At 36.4% G+C, this 7,302-nt stretch overlaps 1 long non-coding RNA gene across 1 annotated transcript in view; it reads right to left on the reverse strand.

Annotated features, from left to right (window-relative positions):
- LOC111089687 overlaps positions 1–1,332 on the reverse strand; it is a 4,954-nt gene extending 3,622 nt beyond the window's left edge. The window contains exon 1 of the long non-coding RNA XR_002613917.1: positions 28–1,332. This is a non-coding gene — a long non-coding RNA (uncharacterized LOC111089687). The remainder of the gene's footprint in view (positions 1–27) is intronic.
- Positions 1,333–7,302: the final 5,970 nt, after the last annotated feature.

Raw genomic sequence — 7,302 nt, forward strand, 5'->3', positions numbered from 1 at the left:
AACACCATAAGACAACAATACGTTAACCTGACAAGTTGTATTCCTAAAGAACACAACGTGACAAACTGGACTACCATTAGACAACAATAAGATGTATTAAGCTGGTCTTTCATAAGAGGGAAAATACTATGTCCTGATGAGTAAGTCCTTCACGACGTAATCGATATGTTAACCTGAAGAAGAAATATTGTTATATTGTGACAAGCTAGGCCATTATCAAAGAATGTACAGTATGATATAGTGACAAACAATACCCTCATCAAGCATCAACTATGTTGTCATCCGAAAAATGATATCTTTACAAGCTTTGCAACGTCTTATATTGCTAAGTTGCGCTATCGTTAGATAAACGTGTAATCCTGTCAAGTTGGGGCTGAAAATATATGACGTCTTCACAAGCTGTGTAGTTACCCTATCAAGCTGTACTCCCTTCTAACACATTAACCTACCAATGTATCATTCAAGTGCTGTAGAATGTATTTATCATTTCGTAGTGATGTCTTAGTAGCCTCAAGAGTATAGGTTAATAAAACTAAAAATTCGTGGCAACTCTGTGTTATAACGTGTTGCGTCTACCTGTCCTTGTATTCTTCGTCTATATATATTGGCTTGATGTTTTACAGGTATTGGCGCGTAGATACAGAAAATATTAGTTTTTAACTTAATTTATTTTTTTATAATTTGCTTATTTGTATCAGTTGAAGTTAAGAATTTTCAAATGGCCATGTCAAGGTTTTAACGACTTTATAAGAGTTAAAATAGTGATGTCCCAATAATGAGTAAGCCACCATTCTGTGTTCAATCTCAAATACTGTTGTCGAAGAGTATTGTTAGATGGTAGATTATAACATTGTTATAAATCTCATTATTTAATTTCTGTAGTGCATATTGATATATAGAAAACATATTAATACTAGAAATAAACGACCTTATAACACCAAATTTATTCTTCTTTAACTTAATTACGGGTTGTATTTTAGTGGAATTCTCCTAAGAAGCTGTAAAGCGAACTGTTGAGAGTCTAGTAAAAGAAAAATAACAAATGTGGAGGTATAACGTCTTATATCTAGTATTAAAATATCGGTGTCAATTGTAATGTAGTAACAGGTCCGTCTAGTACTAGTTGGAGGAAGTATCTGAATGTTAAAACTAAAAAAATATAGATAGAACTATGTAAATTTTATCTCCGAATTCGTATTTTAATGTATATTGTGATACAGTAAATGTATGCGTGTGTGTGTGTATATATATTAAGGTAATAAATATATTTAAAATCAACGTAACTAAATACCAACTAATTAATCATGATAACAATACTAAGGAAAATAAATCATTTCGTGTTTAGATTAGTAAAAGAAAAAGTAAGAAAACTCACAGATTCTTTAATTATCACTGGACAGCAAAAACTTTGCTTCTGGAGAAAACTCAAAGTATTCTGGGTAAGTTGATGGTGTTGATTTGAAAAATGTAGTCGTAATTTGTCCATCACCTCTAGATTTTGAGTTATTGTAATATTTCAATATTTTATCAGCACTATGTGAAATACCATGCAATTAACTCAGCACAATATATTTATGTTGTGAAATTAAGTTTACTTGGACAGTTTAATGGTTTACACGCATACATTTTTTGGTAACTTCAAACAGTGACTGTATTGTATTTGTGTAAAATTCCAAATATATTGTTCATACATACTATTTGCTCTCGATGTAATTGCAGTGATATGCAGCACTTTTGCTTCACTTCCACCCTCATCTGCTCCGCCCGGGAATTATGAAGCCCTCACGTGCTCCGTTTGCTAGGGCATTCGAGGTGTCCCTCAACCGATCGAGCATAAAAGGGCGGAGTCAGACGCCTCTAACTCACTTAGTTGGTCACTTCGCCTCGCTCCGCGTACAGTCAAAACAAAGTCCGATCTTCTTCCTCGCATCCTACCTGCGATAAAACCAAATTCTAAAATTAAAATCTTTTCAACTCTAGTTAACATAAACTCTTTTATATCTTTTGTGCCACATCCAATGAAACCAGTACCTCATGGGTATGGCCTTCCAGTGCCACATCCAATGAAACCAGTACCACATATGTATGGTCTTCCAGTGCCACATCCAATGAAACCAGTACCTCATGGGTATGGCCTTCCAGTGCCACATCCAAAGAAGCCAGTACTTCGTGGGTATGGCCTTCCAGTGCCACATCCAATGAAACCAGTACTTCGTGGGTATGGCCTTCCAGTGCCACATCCAACGAAACCAGTACTTCGTGGGTATGGCCTTCCAGTGCCACATCCAAAGAAGCCAGTACTTCGTGGGTATGGCCTTCCAGTGCCACATCTAAAGAAGCCAGTACTTCGTGGGTATGGCCTTCCAGTGCCACATCCAATGAAACCAGTATCTCGTTGATGTTCTTCCAGTGCCACATCCAACGAAACCAGTGCCTCATGAGTATGGTCTTCCAGTGTTACATCCAATGAAACCAGTACCTTGTGGGAATGGTCTTCCAGTGCCACATCCAACGAAACCAGTACCTCATGAGTATGGTCTTCCAGTGTCACATCCAATGAAATCAGTACCTCGTGGGGATGGTCTTCCAGTGTCACATCCAATGAAACCAGTATCTCGTGGATGTTCTTCCAGTGCCACATCCAACGAAACCAGTGCCTCATGAGTATGGTCTTCCAGCGTCACATCCAACGAAACCAGTGCCTCATGAGTATGGTTTTCCAGTGTCACATCCAATGAAACCAGTACCTCTTGGGGATGATCTTCCATTGCCACATCAAATAAAACCAGTACCTCATGGGTATGGTCTTCCACTGTCACATCCAATGAAACCAGTACCACATGGGGTGGTCTTCCAGTGTCACATCCAGTGAAACCAGTACCACATGGGGATGGTCTTCCAGTACCATATCCAATGAAACCAGTACCTCGTGAGGATGGTCTTCCAGTGCCTCATCCACCAGCAAACAGAATGATTAATCTGCAAAGAAAACAATGAACCCTCTTCATCTAGTAATTCTGTTCCTCAACATAAACTGCCTCATCTGATCATATAAGAAGATGCAATTGATCTAATTCGTGTCTTGTCTCTATGACAGCAGCATGTGGAAGTTCTTGGCTCTTGTTTCTCACTACAGCATACAAGATACTTTGTGTTTCTGTACAAATGTTGATGCACTAATGGAATAATTAGGTACTGAACATCATAAAATTTTAAAGGGACAAAAAGAAGCTTATTAGCCAAACAAGAATGTCCCTTCCAGCTCCCAACTCTAACCACCCCTTACTACTCATGTATTCGTCCAATCTTTTCCTGAACTCAGTTACATTTTCTGCCTCCACCTCCCACACCAACCACCACGTTTGAAAAGTAATACTGTCTAAACTGCAGACTACTTCTATGCTGCCAAAATTTGAACTTATGACCCCTTGTCTATTGGTTTCACTGCTACAAAAAAGTTTTATGGATCTATATTATCAATACCTTTAATAATCTTAAAAGCTTCAATCAAATCCCCTCTGACTTTTCTCCTCTCCAGAGGAAATAAGTTTAGAGATTCATAGAACATTCTCACCATCCCAGGTATCATCCTAGTGGCTAACCTAACCTAACCTTCTCCAACAATTCAATGTCCTTCTTGAAGAAGGGAGCCGAAAACAGTACACAGTACCCTAAATTGGGCCTTACAAGTGATCTATACAGTGAAACAATAATATTCTTTGTCTTGTATTCAATACTTCTATAGATGCTACCCAAAATCCTATTAGCACTATTGCTAGCTACAATACACTGTTTAGAGGACATAAGTGATTTTTTAATCACAAAACCAAGATCTTTTTCTGCAACCACAGTATTTAATGTATTCCCATTTAAACCATAATAATAATTTGAATTGTGAAAACCTACATGCATCACCTTACATTCTGAATACTTAAACATCATCTGCCACGTATTGGCCAAATGCATCAAATGATCTAAATCTCCCTGTAAGTCTGCAGCATCAATGATACAATTAGCCACCCCAAAATTCTTAATGTCATCTGCAAACTTCAAAATTTTGTTAGTCATTCCAGAGTCAATATCATTAATATAAATCACAAACAGTAGAGGACCCAGCACAGAGCCCCCTGAGTGACACCACTTGTAACTGTGATTCAGTCAGATCTAACTCCGTTTATTACTACTCTCCAGCCAATTTTCTATCCAATTTCATAACATTTCTCCCACACCAACAGATTTAATTTTTGTAACAAGTCTTTTGTGAAGCACCTTATCCAACACTTTCTAAAAATCAAGATAAACCAAATCTATAGTATTTCCTTCATCAACTCTTGCAGTAACATCCTCAAAGAATGTCAGAAGATTTGTTAAACAAGACTTTCCCTTAGTGTAACCATGCTGGCTCTTTGACACTATATCAAACTTCTTTAAGTGACTCTGCAATGCATCTTTAATCACACTCTCCAAAACCTTTCCAACACTTGATGTAAGACTAACTGGCCTAGAATTGACTGAACAATGTTTATCACCTCCTTTAAATATTGGACTAGCATTAGCCAACTTCCAATCTTCTAATATTCTTCCACTACTTAATGATCAAATAAAATCTTTAAGTTCCTTTAAAACTCTAGGATAAAAGTTGTCTGTTCCAGGGGATTTATTAATTATTAGGTTTCCCAACTTTTCTCTTACAATTTCAGACATTAAAATGATATCTTTTACATCAAATTTTTCCCCATATATTAAGTACTCTGGTTGAGGCATAATACTTGTATCGTCCTTGATAAAAATTGAAGAGAACATAATTTAATAAGTTTACCATCTCATAATTTCAGAGATCAGCTCCCCACTATCATTTTGCTTACCTATCATATACTTAAAGAATTTGTTGTTTGATTGAGCTCTTTCAGCCAACCCTCTTTCATATACAGTTTTTGCCCTTTCAATTTCCCTTTTAACTAGCTCTCTTGATTTCCTACAGTGTTCCAAATCCTTATTATTTCCAGTAAGTTTAAATTTCTTGAATTTATGTTTATCCCTAATATGATCTTTTACTAAACCAGCTGGCTTATTCTGTTCCATTACCCCTTTTTTCTGTAGGGAATATGTATGTTCTGTATGCATGTTAATTTTTCCCTAAATGCTTCCCACATCTGTTCAAGATCCCCTCACCACTCTTTAGTTCAATCTACAGAAGCCAGATCAAGTCTCATTCCATCAAAATAGGCTTTTCTGAAATTTGGGATCAGGGTACTATTCAACATGTAGTAAAATCCCAAACCTAATAGTGTAATGATCGCTTGTACTTAAATTCTCACCAACCACAACTCAGTCTATCATATTCACACCAGATGCGAATATTAAATTTAATATAACTTTCTCTCTTGTGTGTTAAATCACCAGTTGGTGTATAAAAGACTCCTTAAAATTTCCAAAAATCTATACCCCTCACTGTGAGACCCAAAATTTTCCCAATCAGTTCCCCTGAAATTCAAATCTCCCATAATAACTTTTCAGCTACCATTCTGATCTCATTATACGGTTTCTCATTAACTTACACATTCTGACCTGATGGTCTATAACAAATCCCAATTACAATACTTTTCCCTTTATATCGACTAACTAACCCAAACTGACTGAACATCAGTGCTATTTTCTTTAATATAATCTAACTCAACTAGTAAATAATCTGTAGCCTAATATTTCCAAAAAATTTCTCTGATCAAAATTGTTTAAATCCAACCAAGTCTCAGTGATACCTATAATATCAAAATACTCAGTTTCCACAACTGCTTTGAACTCAGTTTTATTTCTAATACTTATAGCATGACAATAGTAATAAATTTTCATAAATTTTAAAATACATTTATGTTGTATGCCCGTTGAACATGTTTTCCTGTCCATTACATTTCCTATTTTACTAATATCATAGCCCTCACTTCCGTCTAGCCCTAGTTTAACTCTACCACTACAGCTAAGTTAGTAGCCCTTGCTAACATACTAGACCCTGTCTTGTTTAAGCGTAAACCATTCATTCTAAAAAGATATTAACTTTCCCATTAAAATTTTCCCACAAATCCAACCAGCCTAATTGCTCACGCCTACACATCGATCTAAGCCTGGCATGCAATAGAGACTGTTTATCGACTCACCTAAATTTAGTCTGAAAGTTATACTTTTACACAATGGGAAAATTAAGCATTGATTCCTGTTGTTCATGCAGATTATACATTCTTAAATGCAATTTTCAATGAATGTATAAAGTTAGTAAAGATAGTGTTACGGACAGCGGAAGTCACGTGATGCTAGTAACACGTCACGAGATTCTAGAAGGATCATGTTTGTTTGTGGCAACTCTAGTCTTTTCTACGCACCCTCTATTCTTGTATATAAGCACGCCAGACAATGGATCAGAACGAGAATAATTGCAGATTGGAGACAGAGACAGATAATCGACTCAAGTCATAAGTAAGTGAATCGTCGTGAATTATAGCGTTTAATTTAAAGTGACTGTAGAAATTCTGTGTATTGCAAAGTTGTATTGAGAAAGAATAAACTAGTTTTATTTAAGAAAGGACTTGTATGGCTGAAGTTCTTCGGAAAGAAATTTTACTGGAAATTAACAAACGAACAGAGACGTAACAAATTGGTGTCAGAAGTGGGATAAAAAAAGAAGATGGAAATGAGAAGTGGCAAATCAAACTACAGCTTAGCGGATTTGATGGCAGCAATACAAGAACAGCAAAAGAAACAAGAAGAACGAGAAAATAAACAAGAAGAGAGACAACAGTAGTTGCAAGAAAACCTGCAACAGTGGCAGCCCGAACAACAAAATAAACAAGAAAAGAGATTACAACAGTTGTTGGAGGAAAAAGAAAAGAAACAAGAAGAGAGGCTACAGCAGTGGTTGGAGGAGAGAGAAAAGAACAAAGAAGAGAGACTAAAGCAGTGATTGGAGGAGAAAGAAAATAAACAAGAAGAGAGACTACAGCAGTGGCAACTAGAACAAGAAAGGAAACAGGAAGAAAGTCTCCAACAGTTGCGGGAAAGTCAGCATCAACTACAGGAAAGTCAACAACAGTGGCAAGAAGTACAAATGGAAAACATTAGTAAATTTCAAAGCGAATTAAATACATTAAATGATGATTTATTGTCTTTTACACAAGGAGGATACATTAACCATCAACATAATCAGGCCCAGAAAACAGCAAGCCCCTTCCAGACCCCGCAGCTAAACCCTAATGCAGACATTTTCAGTCCTATTAGAAGTCACATCCCAGATATGAATGTCAGCAATAGGGG

Source organism: Limulus polyphemus, unplaced genomic scaffold (assembly GCF_000517525.1).
Source record: "Limulus polyphemus unplaced genomic scaffold, Limulus_polyphemus-2.1.2 Scaffold7034, whole genome shotgun sequence".
NCBI classification, from domain to species: Eukaryota; Metazoa; Arthropoda; class Merostomata; order Xiphosura; family Limulidae; genus Limulus; species Limulus polyphemus.